The sequence below is a fragment of the Chanodichthys erythropterus genome, chromosome 3, assembly GCF_024489055.1.
Source record: "Chanodichthys erythropterus isolate Z2021 chromosome 3, ASM2448905v1, whole genome shotgun sequence".
NCBI classification, from domain to species: Eukaryota; Metazoa; Chordata; class Actinopteri; order Cypriniformes; family Xenocyprididae; genus Chanodichthys; species Chanodichthys erythropterus.
Genome location: NC_090223.1, coordinates 53,118,926 through 53,131,937, shown reverse-complemented (window position 1 = coordinate 53,131,937; position 13,012 = coordinate 53,118,926).

The window sequence follows — 13,012 nt, the reverse complement described above, 5'->3', positions numbered from 1 at the left end:
TTTTGGGGTGGCTTGTTTCATACGCAATTACATGGTTTTACATTTGCTAACTTCAGGCTTCAAATGCTATTTTCATCCATCCATCCATCCATTATCCAAACTGTTGTACTATTTTAGGGGCACAAGTTGCTGGAACATGTTCATTTTTTTTTTTTTTTAATATATACTCCCCATGGAGTCTAATTTACTCAAAGATAAATTTTAATTGCTTTCCTTTGCATATGTACCAAAGCGATGAGGCAAACAAATCTTAAACTTAATTTCACAAATAAACCTTAATTTGTGAAGTAGAAGTATAAAATACATAAAAATGTTCCTCATAATCAGATGCTGTGAACTCTTACCATCTTGGCCAGTAACAGCAGCTGTTGTTTCGACTGATCCCTTCTCAGCTCCTTTAGCCATTATAAAATTCACAAAGATGGTCTCCACCATGCTGATGGTAATTAGACAGAAAACGGCACAGCAGTAAATACCTGTGAAAAACAGCACCTAACAACTATGACCATTGTAGAGATTCGTACTGATTCTTGATGTTTGTGATGACGTAGATAAGGGGTGTCAAACTCATTTTAGGTTGAGTGAAAAAAATGTAACAATGTGCGGTTAAAATTTTGTTTTTTGCTTATTTGTTCTATAACAGACAAACTGGTCTTAAAGTGGTAGTTCACCCAAAAAATGAAAATAATGTAATTTATTACTCACCCTCATGATGTTCCACACCCTTAAGACCTTCGTTAATCTTCAGAACACAAATTAAGATATTTGTGTTCCGATTCATAACGCTCCGAAGCTTCATGAATCATTGTTTTGAAATCGGCCATCACTGAATAAGTCGTTATTTTGTGTTTTTGACATGCCAAAAATATTCTCGTCACTTTATAATATTAATGTTGAACCACTGTACTCACATGAACTGATTTAATTATGTTTTTAGTACATTAATGGATCTTGAGAGAGGAAACTTAATTGTTTAATGCATATTGTTTAATTGTTGTGACTTCATTTGAGATTCAGTTACAGGATTGCATTCTTAAAAAAAAAAAAAAGTAATATTAAATAATCAGGTCAATGTTAGACTCACCAATCAGAGGAATTTGTTTAGACGTAGAGGGCAGGATGTTATTAACAAGCAGCAGCATCACAGAAATAGACAGGAGCAAAGTCACTTTAAAGCTCACTTTGTTTTCTCCACTTGTGTCTATGAAGAAGGAGATCACATCCAGCAGAAGGAAGAAAAATACCGGTACTATAATGTTTATGACATACAGTAGCGGTCTCCTTTTTATGGTGATCTGCCACGAAGAGAGAGAGAGAGAGAGAGAGAGAGAGAACATTAGCATCACAATGGACTTAAACATTGATAACGCCAAGATAATAAGTACATTAAATAGGGGTGGGCATTGTACCAGTTTAAAAAAAAAAAAAAAAAAAAAAAAACAGTATAGGGTCTCTTATTACCAGTAGCAAAAACTGAAATAGAGTTCTCTATTCATAATTGTTACTAGTAAGTATCGAATTAAAGAGCTACATATATTGTGAAATACAACTTGTATGGTGATATATGAATTTGGTCATATTGTCCATCACTAAATATAAAATTAATTTCTTTTAAATTTTAATGGCGACACAGATCTGTGTTTGGTTAGAACTAAAAGTGTAATTTTATGGTAAATTTTACAATAAAGGTCACATTTGTTAACATTAATTAATTATTAATATGAACTTACAATGAGCAATACACTTACTGTATTTATTAAACTTTATGGTAACACTTTAGTATAGGGAACACATATTACTATTAACTACAACTTTTCCTTAATAAACTCCTAATTTACTGCGTACTAATAATTAGTAAGTTAGTTAAGTTTAGGTATTGGGTAGGATTAAGAATGTAGAATATGGTCATGCAGAATAAGGCATTAATGTGTGCTTAATAAGTACTAATAAACAGCCAATATTCTAATAATATTAATAGTTAAAAGACCCTAAAATAAAGTGTTACCATCTTTGTTTGTGTTATTCAGCTGTTCATTGTTTGTTGATGTTAGGGTTAGGGTTAACAGTGTATTAACTATGTTAACAAATACAACTTTTGATTTTAATAATATATTAGTAAATGTTGAAATTAACATTATCTAAGATAAATAAATGCTGTAGAAGTGCAGTTCATTCTTTGTTCATTTAAAGTAACTAATGAAACCTTATTGTAAAGTGCTAACCATTTTATCTTTATTTTACAAGTCAAACTCAACATGTAAATTCCTTGTTAATCTGTTTGTTGGTACTAAAGAAGAATACTTGGTTTCCACACTGAGGAGGCTAACTTTGCACAGAGGTTACAGAGAAGAATTTATTGTGCCAAACGTCATCACAATGAGAGTGAGTACTGTACACAGTGAGAATTGTAAACTTTAAGCATGTAAATGGATTAACAAAAGCAAAATTTCTTTTCTAGCTGTGATTTGTTACTGAATGAATCCACATTTTTTAAATTAACCAGGTGAGTCCAATGACTTAGAGACCCAAGACAGGCTGTGTTTGAATTCGCCCCCTATATACTCTTTCCCTATTAGTCCACTAATATAGTTCACTAAAGGACTGAATGAAAATAAGTGAGGGAATTCAGACACTACGTGCGCTGGAAGGGCTGCCACTTTTGCATCATTTGCGCTTGCTGTTAATTAATGAAACTTAGCAAACTGGCAGCTCCAGCAGTAATGAAAAGATTTATTTTGAACTCTGTCATGGAAATAGCATGTATAAGTCAGTTGTACACTCCTCATTGCAGTGCATTATGGGATTGAATGAGTGCACTCAATGATGTCCACTATGGTTTCAGACACCATTACAAATGGCTGTGCCCTCAAATAGTGCCCTATTTAAGGGTACAGGGGATGAGTTCAGACACAGCCGGACACTTGCTTTGTTCCTGAATGAATCCGCAACCTACATAGAATTTACACGTTGATCTTAACAGTTGAACATTAAATAACAGATACTGTATACTATTATATTATAGTATAATCCCACACTTTGGTGTATAAGTGAAAAAGTGTATTATATGAGCCCCAATGTATTGGAAAATGGCAAATAATTAATTTAGAAGATATTTGATACCCCTGCCTTTTTAAGCATTAACAATTAAATAATTTAATTTAATTTTGGCACATATTAAATTATGAACTCATGAACTATTTTATATATATATAAATATATGTTCAATATTGGTTAACATTCCATACCAAGTGCTCTGTACCTGATATATCAGCTGATCCATTTTAACCCATTCTAAAGATCCATTACCGGCAGAATTAATAGTATCTATACTGTTGAGCTCCCATTCTCCATCGGCCTGGAAAAGCAGCTTTGACTTAATCGTCGTCAAATTAGGAAATTTGGTTAATGATAAAAGTTCAATCTCCTTATCTGTGGGAACAAACATTAATATTTTATTATATTATATTGAATATAATAGTTTAGAAGAATAATCAATGTTATCTTTCATATGTTTGTTTGTCAAAACTGATTGATGGGTTTCAGATGTACTTGAATATGCTGCAGATTGAAGTGTTATATTGCAGTATTGGGTGTCGAGGGGAAACTTGTAGAGATCCATCTTACAGGCCGTTGTCAGAGCAAAAACGTCAGTTGAGAATGTAAAGCCATGATAGAACAACTGCAAATATGGAGACTCATTTGTTCCAAAATCTGCCTCGATGCTAAATGGATAAAATATAATTTAAAATTGATTATTAAACACATGATGATTGGAAATAGCAATTATTCAAATCAAATGTAAATGCAAAAGTAGATTTCAGATTACTGAGGATCATGTTAGATTAGGGGTGTCCAATCCTGCCCCTGGAGGGCCACTATTCTGCAGAGTTTAACTGCAGCCATGATTAAACACACCTGAACCAGCTAATCAAGAGCTGTATCTCATTTTGGATGTTGCACGCTCCGGAGGCCACATATGTCTGTCTCATTTTAAAAAAGCAAGATACACCTCATGCACCCTCCAAATTCCTGTTAAAGAAGCTTTCATTCGAAGGGTGCATTCGGTGTATACTTAATTGCTAAAGATATCCCACAATTCTTTGCGTCGCCACAAACAAACATCATTTATTTGAAAAAATGGCAACAGCTGCACTTTTTTAAATGCAAGTCAATGCATTTTTAAGCTCTTGAGCTATTTCCTCACCCAGATGCTGGACTCCAATTAATCCAATGTCCAGACATCTGTTTGTTTGATGTCAAGCTCCAATGTCAGACATTAAAGTTTGTTTGCACCACACTGCGAAAAGAGTGAAATGCATGGCAGCCCATTAAATCTCTTAAGATTTCAGCAGAGAATTAAACTCCACAAACAGAATTACCAGCTTCACTTATTACTGACCAGATTTACTTTATTTCTCTCAGACATCTACAGACATTCTAATTGAGACTTAACAGATGTTTTGTTATGATGTTTCTGTTTTATTGAAAACAATAGTTTGGTTTGTACAGAACAAAAATATATTAATTTCTAATAAATTTCCTTATGTGACCCTGGACCACAAAACCAGTCATAATTCGCATGGTTATATTTGTAGCAACAGCCAACAATACATTGTATGGGTCAAAATTGTTGATTTTTCTTGAATGCCAAAAATCTAATTTATTTTGTGAGTGTATATGCATTGCTAAGGACTTCATTTAGAGATAGACAATTTTCTCAATATTTTGATTTTTTTGCACCCTCACCCTTTGTACCTTTCAAATACAGTGAGTACGGAATGTATTCAGACCCCCTTACATTTCTTTCTGTTTTTTTATATTGCCATTTGCTAAAATCATTTAAGTTCATTTTTTTCCCCCTCATTAATGTACACACAGCACCCCATATTGACAGAAAAACACAGAATTGTTGACATTTTTGCAGATTTATTAAAAAAGAAAAACTGAAATATCACATGGTCCTAAGTATTTAGACCCTTTGCTGTGACACTCATATATTTAACTCAGGTGCTGCCCATTTCTTCTGATCATCCTTGAGATGATTCTACACCTTCATTTGAGTCCAGCTGTGTTTGATTATACTGATTGGACTTGATTAGGAAAGCCACACACCTGTCTATATAAGACCTTACAGCTCACAGTGCATGTCAGAGCAAATGAGAATCATGAGGTTACAAAAAAAAATTCTGCTGCACTTAAGGTTTCTAAGAGCACAGTGGCCTGCATAATCCTTAAATGGAAGACGTTTGGGACGACTAGAACCCTTCCTGGCCATCCGGCCAAACTGAGCTATCGGGTGAGAAGAGCCTTGGTGAGAGAGGTAAAGAAGAAGCCAAAGATCACTGTGGCTGAGCTCCAGAGCTGCAGTCAGGAGATGGGAGAAAGTTGTAGAAAGTCAACCATCACTGCAGCCCTCCACCAGTCGGGCTTTATGGCAGAGTGGCCCAACGGAAGCCTCTCCTCAGTGCAAGACACATGAAAGCCCGCATGGAGTTTGCCAAGATGGTGAGAAGTAAGATTCTCTGGTCTGATGAGATCAAGATAGAACTTTTTGGCCTTAATTCTAAGCGGTATGTGTGGAGAAAACCAGGCACTGCTCATCACCTGTCCAATACAGTCCCAACAGTGAAGCATGGTGGTGGCAGCATCATGCTGTGGGGGTGTTTTTCAGCTGCAGGGACAGGACGACTGGTTGCAATTGAGGGAAAGATGAATGCGGCCAAGTACAGGGATATCCTGGACGAAAACCTTCTCCAGAGTGCTCAGGACCTCAGACTGGGCCGAAGGTTTACCTTCCAACAAGACAATGACCCTAAGCACACAGCTAAAATAACAAAGGAGTGGCTTCACAACAACTCCGTGACTGTTCTTGAATGGCCCAGCCAGAGCCCTGACTTAAACCCAATTGAGCATCTCTGGAGAGACCTAAAAATGGCTGTCCACCAACGTTTACCATCCAACCTGAAAGAACTGGAGAGGATCTGCAAGGAGGAATGGCAGAGGATCCCCAAATCCAGGTGTGAAAAACTTGTTGCATCTTTCCCAAAAAGACTCATGGCTGTTTTAGATCAAAAGGGTGCTTCTACTAAATACTGAGCAAAGGGTCTGAATACTTAGGACCATGTGATATTTCATTTTTTTTTTTTTTTAATAGATCTGCAAAAATGTCAACAATTCTGTGTTTTTCTGTCAATGTGGGGTGCTATGTGTACATTAATGAGGAAAAAATTAACTTGAATGATTTCAGCAAATGGCTTCAATTTAACAAAGAGTGAAATTTAAGGGGGTCTGAATACGTTCCGTACCCACTGTAGTTGTATAGTTTCAAATAGTTGTTCCAAATATTATCCTATCCTAACAAACCATATATCAATGTAAAGCTTATTTATTCAGCTTTCAGATGATGTATAAATCCCAATTTCAAAAAATTGACCCTCGTGACCCTCGTGGGTTTTGTGGTCCAGGGTCACATATATTTATGATATAATATACTAAATATACTGATAAACATATGAAATAATTAACCCCCTAATAATTGACAGTGTTCAGTAATTTGTATTGAAACTTAACTGCATAAATAAAATAAAAGCAAACTTTAACAAAAAGTTAATAGAAATGAAATAGATTTCTGCCATATATATATAAAGCAATATGCCACCTGCTTCAGCAAACCTGCCAGTGATTTTCAAGTGATCCTGAAGAGCATTATTAGCTGGTTCAGGTGTGTTTGATTAGGGTTGGATCTAAACTCTGCAGGACAGTGGGTCCCCATGAGCAGGGTTGTAGACCTCTGTAATATAACATCAGTGCTTTTTGTTCTTCTCCTGGACTGATGCACAGGCTCTACTCTTCAGCACAATGGTGACCCACAAAACTCAGACAACAGAAAGTCATGTTTTCTAACTACACTTTAATGAAATTTGAAATGGAACTATATTTTGTTTAGTAAGGGTTTCCTTTAGTTGGGTAGTTTGACTTGGTTTCTTAAAGGATTAGTTCACTTTCAAATCAAAATTTCCTGATAATTTACTCACCCCCATGTCATCCAAGATGTCCATGTCTTTCTTTCTTCAGTAGAAAAGAAATGAAGGTTTTTGATTAAAAACATTCCAGGATTATCTCCTTATTGTGGACTTCAGTGGCCTCCAAATGGTTGAAGATCAAAATTACAGTTTCAGTGCAGCTTCAAAGGGCTTTAAACGATACCAGTTCCAAGTGCTTCCGCCAAAACCGCACTTTCATATTCTTAAAAAAAGCTTACGCTGTGTGTCCTAAGCCTTCCCTATTATACTTAAGGAATGAACGCAGGGCCAGTTCCATTTTTTGTGTAAGTAGAATAGGGAAGGCGTAGGACATACAGCGTAAGCTTTTTGAAGAATACATAAGTGTGGTCTGGCAGAACCACTTTGGAAGGTGATCATTTGTTTATATAAAGCATATACATTTACATTTATTTTTTTTAAATGACCAATCGTTTCACTATAGTGACCCTTATTCCTCATCTGGTATCATATAAAGCCCTTTGAAGCTGCACTGAAACTAATTTTGACCTTCAACATTTGAGGCCATTGAAGACCATTATAAGGAGAATAATCCTGGAATGTTTATCAAAAACCTTAATTTCTTTTCGACTGAAGAAAGAAGGACATGGACATCTTGGATGACATATCCACCAAATCTATTCAGTCAGTCTTGTTTTTCTTCGAGTCATGTATCTTAAGTTGCTAAACTATTTTACTCTGATTAATTCGTCAGAGCAGTGCTGACCAAAAGTTTCTGTGCGAGTGTGCGTCTGTACGATACAGTACGCGTGTATGTTTGAAAGAAAGAGCGAGAGCGTGCGAGAGCTTTCAAGACACAATAAAACGTATTTTGTGGCAAAAACAATGACAATTATTAGTCATTTTTATTCAATTTTTTACTTTTTAAAAAAAAAATATTTATATTTTTAACTTTTTTTTTTATTTGTCATTGTGGACTTTATGTAAACATCATTTATGTAAAGTTTTGTATAATGTAATTTTTTTTTATGATCCCTCTTATTTTGTTAAAATTCACATTTTTACAGATTCTGCAAGAGGTTCACAAATGTTCAAGTGTGTATATGTATATATATATATATATATATATATATATACAGTACAGTCCAAAAGTTTGGAACCACTAAGATTTTTAATGTTTTTAAAAAAAGGTTTCGTCTGCTCACCAAGGCTACATTTATTTAATACAGTAAAAACAGTAATATTGTGAAATATTATTACAATTTAAAATAACTTTTCTATTTGAATATATTTCACAAAGTAATTTATTCCTGTGATAAAAGCTGAATTTTCAGCATCATTACTCCAGTCTTCAGTGTCACATGATCCTTCAGAAATCATTCTAATATGCTGATCTGCTGCTCAAGAAACATTTAATGTGTACAATTGTACAAAATATTTGTGTACAATATTTTTTTTCAGGATTATTTGATGAATAGAAAGTTCAAAAGAACAGTGTTTATCTGAAATCTAATCTTTTGTAACATTATAAATGTCTTTACTGCCACTTTTGATTGATTTAATGCATCCTTGCTGAATAAAAGTATTCATTTCTTTAATTTCTTTTCAAAAAAATAAAAATAAAAATTCTTACTGACCCCAAACTTTTGAACGGTAGTGTATAATGCTACAGAAGCTTTGTATTTCAGATAAATGCTGTTCTTTTGAACTTTCTATTCATCAAGGAATCCTGAAAAAGAGTACACATCTGTTTTCAACGTTGAAAATAATCATAAATGTTTATTGAGCAGCAAATCAGCATATTAGAATGATTTCTGAAGGATCATGTGACACTGAAGACTGGAGTAATGATGCAGAAAATTCAGCTTTGCATCACAGGAATAAATTACTTTGTCAAATATATTCAAATAGAAAACAGTTATTTTAAATTGTAATAATATTTCACAATATTACTCTTTTTTTACAGTATTTTTAATTAAGTAGCCTTGGTGAGCAGACGAAACTTCTTTTAAAAACATTAAAAATCTTAGTGGTTCCAAACTTTTGGACTGTACTGTATATATACACATACACATACACATACACACACACACACACACACACACACACACACACACACACACACACACACACACACACACACACAAATGTGCAATGCATTTCCTTTTGTGGTTGATTTAGATATTCACAATTGATCACACATAATGGTTATATACAGTGGTATGTGAAAGTTTGGGAACCACTTGTGAAAAGACGGATCTCAAAATCATACAGCTCAAATATGCAACAAATCCTCGAAAACTGAAGAACCTGCAGGACATGGAGGATTTTTCTGAAGAACAGAGCTCAGTTTAACTGCTCAGAACAAACAGAGACTCATGAACAACCATCACAAAACAAAAAACAGTCACAGACCATCCAGGTAACCATACACAGTATTAAGAATCAAGGGTTCCCAAACTTTTGAATGGAGATATTTTAATAAATTAAGTTTTAAGCTAATTTAATTTAATACTGTTGTTACACTTTCCATAATTTTTGAAATTACAGCAACATTTCTGATCTATCACTAAAAGGCAAAATAAAATGTTCTGACAGAAGAAATACCTTTATACCTTTCAATTATACCAATGTCTGGAGTCCAAAAGATATTTTTGAGGGCAGAAAATGTTGTAATTCCACAAAAACTTGCAGTGTTCCATTTCATATTCAAATTTGGCCATGCCTAGAAAATTATATGAAATTCAGAGTGATTATAAGACAGATATTGTATGCTTGAAAATCAAATAAAACTTTGTGAAATAAGAATGAAATAGGTTTTTAAAGCACTTACAGTTATCGTTTTGACCTGTGTGGTGAGGCTCTGGGCTTTTTCATTCTGTAGTTAAAAAGAAGTGTTGAGAGATGATACTATAACTGCTTGACATCCTATAATGAACTGAATGAAAAGATGTTTGACACATACCACATTTATGATGGAGGTCACAAATAGGTCCACATAAATGTTGGCAGGATGATCACCATAGTAGCTGTTTTGGATGTAGTTGTACATCAAGGGCCACGTTCTGTAATTCTGAGAGTTATTCTTTTCCAAGCCGAGATATTCTAAAAGTTTAATTCTAGCTTGAGCAAGTTCTGTAGAACTGCAGGAACTAGATGTCCGCCCTGTGCAAATGAGACATTCAGTAACACAGAGAATTCCCCAAGCACAAAGTGAAAGAGAATTTCATATTTAACCCTTAAATGCATACCTTCAGTCTTTATCGACCTGGAACGTCATTCACTACCCTCTTCCTCATTAATTTTTTAAAGTTAGACACCAACCTTCTTATTATTCCTCAATCAATTCATTATAAACAATATAATAAAAAATAAAAAAAATCATAACATTATAAAATAATGCCTATTTTCCCATTTATTTTTTTGTAAACAAATTATATGGTAGCTAAGGACTGGAGGTGTGAATCAGTTTTTTTTTTTGTTTTTTTTCCCTGCACAAAAATAATTGAATCTTTGATGACTGAATAAGTGAAATTCATCTTTATTCCACAAGGTGGCAATGTCTGATACACAATGATGAAGTGACGTTTCAGAGAGAAAACGAAAGAATAGGAAGTAATATCAGCAAAACTTGAAATGGCTCAGCGATTTATTGCAGAGCAAGTACTGGATTAGGGCTGCACGATTAATTGCATGAGATTGTGATGCGTGTCTCATCAGTAAAGCCGGTTCTGTGATTAGCGGTAAATGTCCATCACCTGCTTTCAAATGGGGCGGCACTTAATATACAGAGCCGTAGTTCGCGGACAAGCTGTGCAATATCGTGTTCATAATCACAGATTAATCGCCTTCGATTATGAACACGATATTGCACAGCTTGTCCGCGAACTACGGCTCTGTATATTAAGTGCCGCTCCATTTGAAAGCAGGTGATGGACATTTACCGCTAATCACAGAACCGGCTTTAATGATGAGACACGCATGACAATCTCATGCGATTAATCGTGCAGCCCTAGTCTATAGTTTTATAGTTTGAATACATTAATTTTTACTTTTTGTTTTTTCTTTTTCAGGGTTGCAGCACATTTTTAAAAGTCAAATTTAAGGTTGTCTGAGACCTTTTTAAGACCTGAAGAAATAAAAGTTAATACTAGCCTAGTAGCCTATACATTAGGGCTGTTACCAATCAAATTAAATTATTATAAACAAAATAAATCTTTGCAATACAGAGGTGACACAGAATGAGAAGTGGCATTAATATATTAACTCAGTACTTACAATGTTTATACATAAATTTAATTCAATATTTAAATATGGAATTATTCCTAATTTTAACTTTTTAATTAAAATGTACTTTAAATATTGAAACTAAACTGCCAGTAGGTGGCAGCAATTCACTGTCTTAATGAGTGAGTGAGTGAGTGAGTCAACCGATTTGTTCAAAAGATTCATTTATTCAGGAAGGAAGCAAATGACCGTCTTTATTGAATGGGTCATTTGATAATTAATTAAACTGATTAATTCTAAATGCAGATTCAATCAGTGTAACAAAAACACATTTCTGTCTGTTGCACAGCACTCTTGCTCATGTGATATTGTAGGTACATCATATCATATGATATAAGTTAATAAAAAAAACTCGCTGGTGCAAAAATGCCCGTGTATCTTAATTTAGAGGGCATATAACTGCATGCATCTACATCACGCTGAGTCAGACGAGTAAAGAAAACGTGGTAGGCCTACTTATTAAAAGAATCACCCTTTATTTAAATGCATGAACACAGAAAATTGCTGTTAACAGGTTAATGTAGCCTAACATTTCCCATTCCATGACTAGTAAAATAATCGCAACTTACACGGAGGTGGGTAAAAAAGGGTTGGTGGTGTTGCCACCCTTCACACTGATGTAGCCAGGCAAATTCTTTAGAGTATTTTCTTTGAAGCTTAAAAACTCCCAAACTGTCGAGCTTACTTTATTCGGGTGTGGACAGAGCCTGCCGCTCTCCCGCTCGGACCACATGGTTCTTCTCGGAATAGCTGTGCGTGCTGCTGCGTCTTCTTGTTTGACAGGTGTCAGGTGCACGTGACGTCACCGTCGACCGTTAGGACTGCGGTTACGCCCACTTAAGTGGCAAAAGACTGAGCGGCAGGATTGGTTTTCAGTGTGAATGCCGCGAAAAACACACAAAACACATTCAAAATGGGAAAGAGCTTTGTGATTTACTGTACAAATGGCTTTGACACAAAACCCGAGGTATATATTTAAAGAGTGCCGAAAGCTACAGAAATTGAAGCAAATGGATCACTGCAATTTACAGAAACAGCTGGACTCTCCAGCAGAGAAACATGGATTTGCAGTTACCATTTTGTGTCAAATTGTTGGATTATGAGGTAAAATCATAACGTATATATTGTATTGTTAAATATTATGTTGACAAATCATCAATTCAATATTTTCCACCTTATATTCTGCATAATTGTGTGTTTTAAAATAAACACTGACAAAAACTATACTATAAATATATATATATGTTTTAGGGCTGGACAATATGACGATATATATAACATTGATATAAGTGAATGCGGATTTAAACCTATAAATGTCAGGAAACACGACTCCTGGCTGCATGTCAATATCCATGGATTAGGTTTATTTGACAAGTTGTAAGAAACACTTTCGAAGCCAACCTAATGTGTAATTCGTTTGTTTTACTCGCGTTTTCGCAGTTTCCCCTATTAAATCCATTAAATCCAGGTTCTTTTGCCACTCAGTCCAGCTGAGGGAGCATGCTTTCGGCGGGAAAGTGACGTCGATGCATACTGCCACCTGAGAAGTCAACCAGGTGCTGGTGGTGGAGTATTTACATGTCATCATGATATCATAAGAGTCCTATTCGCCAGTACCTGTATATTGTCACACAAATTAATGCGATATCGATATTTCATGCTTTGAATATCATGATTATCGTCAATACCGGTATATTGCGACACCCCTATTTCACATATCAGTT